We start from the raw sequence: 2838 nt of genomic DNA, 5'->3' as shown, positions 1-2838 counted from the left end.
CCCCCGGCGGGAGCGCCGCCGCGCTCCCAAGTGGCACACTGTAGCAGTGCGCCACCGGGCCAGCCCGAAAAAAGACTTTTTAAAAAAACAACTTAAAAAATTCCCACACACACCAAAAAAAAAAAAAACCGGAGTGGGGAAGAAGACATAACAACTACAATTCCTTGAAGTTGATACAACAAGCAAACAGAAAGGACATTGTTGGGTGGGAGGGGGAAGAGGGAGGAGGGAGGGAGGTTTCGGTAATGGGCCACAATAGTCAACCACATTGTATATCGACAAAATAAAATTAAAAAAAAAAAAAAAAAGAACTTAAAAAGAAATAATAGAAAAAAATCAAGAAAAAAGAAAAGGCAGGAAAAAAGAAAAAAAAAAGCTCTGGCTTCACATGTCTGCTGGCTGTGTGACTTCTCTTGAATGTCTTGTCTCTGTGTCTCATCTGTGAAATGGGATTCTAGTGGCCCCAACACCCCATAGTGTGGTACATGAAGGACAAAGGGCAGCAGCAAACATTTTAACACTCATTATTGAAATTAAAAAACATGTGAGGGGCCGGCCTGTGGTTCACTCGGGAGAGTGTGGTGCTGATAACACCAAGGCCCCGGGTTCGGATCCCATATAGGGATGGCTGGTTCGCTCACTGGCTGAGCGTGGTGCTGACAACACCAAGTCAAGGGTTAAGATCCCCTTACCGGTCATCTTTTAAAAAAAAAAAAAAACATGTGAGAATGGCCAGTTAGCTCAGTTGGTTAGAGCACAGACTTATAACACCAGGGTCAAGGGTTTGGGTCCACGTATCAGCTAACCACAAAAAAACCCCAAACGAAACACTTGTCAGTGCATGTGGAAGTCCCCATGGCCTTCCACCATGGGCATCTCTCTCTTTCCCAGCCCAGGCCAGGTTTCAGGGAGAACAAGGCCAATCCCAGGCCTGTCCCACTTGGTAACCCAACCCAGCCTGCTCGTACCCCTGAACCTCGAGTCCTGAACTCACAACCTGTCCCAGGTCCTGGCTGTTACCACCTGAGCCTGGCCCCCATCGAGATCCATGCCAGCCTCTCTGGGGCCAGGAAAATGGAACTTTTCTCTCATACCAAGAGAGGTCCCTCGAGGGTAAGCAGCAATTCTGGCTGCAGCAGGGAAATTCCACAGCTTGGGGAAAGGACATTAGCATCTGGGGCTGCTTTTCCCATCCCAGGCTTGGGTCTCTTTGAAACCCCCTTTGTTGGGCTCCTGGCTTGCACAGACGTGGCCCTCCCCATCACTGCCCTTGTTGAGACGTGGCCAGCCCGGGTGGACCCTGGACCCTTTGGTTGAAGTCCCCCTCCCCAGGAACAGTGGGTACTGTGGGCTTTTCTGGGCCCCTCCTCTGTGGCCCGGTTTTTGCTTCAAAGGAGGCCCTTGTAGGACGTACATATGTGGCCAAGCCCTGGGCACACCCGTGCATGCCAGGGCGGGGGGGAGACAGGCGTGTGTGTGTTTTAAATCCTCCTCTCCTCTCTTTGAACAGCCCTCTTTGAGGGTGACGATGCAGGCCTCGGTCAGGGGAACAGCCAACAGCCACCTTGATTCCACAACCACAGGTTGCTTTTTGGGGGACCAGCTGGGGCGTCGGGGAGGTGGATTTTGGCTTGCCCTCAAAGTTTCTGCTTTCACAGAAATTCAAGGCTGCTATTGAGGGTGGCTAAGGACATCCAGCATGTCTGGTGACAAAGGTGGCCCCTAGGGACCCCCTTCTGTTCCTGAGCCAGGTTTTGGGCTGGTATATATTTTGGGTGGAATTTCACTGTGGCTGCTTTAGAAGGTGTGAGTATAAGGAACAAAATAACACCTCAGTGGTCTCTGTGACCCCCACCCTAGACACACAACTGAGGTGGATGTCCCTGTCCCTAATTCAGAGATGGCCGTGTGGTCTTTTGTAGCTGACATTCCAGCAGGGAGAGGAACAATAAGCAAAGTCATCAGAAACAAGAACCTGGTGCAGTGTGTCAGAAGGCGACGAAATGACCACAAGGGATAGACCACATCACACCCATGAGGATGGCCGTAATCCAACGCACAGATGAGAACAAGTGTTGAGGAGGACGTGCGGAAATGGGAGCCCTTGGGCACAGCCGGTGGGGATGTGACATGGTGCAGCCATTGTGGAGAACGGTGGGGCGGTTCCCCACACAGTTAAAAGTAGAGTCACCATGTGATCCAGCAATTTCCCTCCCAGGTATGAACCCCGAAGAACTCAAAGCAGAGCCTCAGGGAGATGCTTGCTCACCCACATTCACAGCACCACTGTCCACAACAGCCCAAAGTGAAAGCAACCAGAGTGCCCATCAATGCGTGCATGTGCACGGAAAATGTGATCCATCCACACAGTGGAATATTACGCAGCCATGAAAATGAACGGAGCTCTGACACACGCTACAATGTGGATGCACCTCGAAAACACGATGCTGAGTGAGAGAAGCCAGATGCAAAGGCCACACAGAGTATGATTCCATTTACATGAAATGTCCAGAACAGGCACATCCGTAGACACAGACAGCAGATTGGTGGTTGTCAGGGGCTGGGGGAGGGGCATGGGGAGTGACTGCTGATGGGGACGGGGTTTCCTTTTGGGGTAATGCAAATATTCTAGAAATAGATAGAGGTGATGGCTGCACAGCATTGTGAATGTACTTACTGTCACTAAATTATGCACTTTAAAATGGCCAGCATGTGAGTTTTGATATTTAAATTTTGCCTCAATTAAAAGAAGCTGTGTTGGGCCGAGCCCGTGGCGCACTCGGGAGAGTGCGCGCTCCCGTGGCGTGTTCGGATCCTATATAGGGATGGCCGGTGCGC

Source organism: Galeopterus variegatus, unplaced genomic scaffold (assembly GCF_000696425.1).
Source record: "Galeopterus variegatus unplaced genomic scaffold, G_variegatus-3.0.2 Scaffold2037, whole genome shotgun sequence".
NCBI classification, from domain to species: domain Eukaryota; kingdom Metazoa; phylum Chordata; class Mammalia; order Dermoptera; family Cynocephalidae; genus Galeopterus; species Galeopterus variegatus.
Note: the sequence above shows the minus strand (reverse complement) of the source record.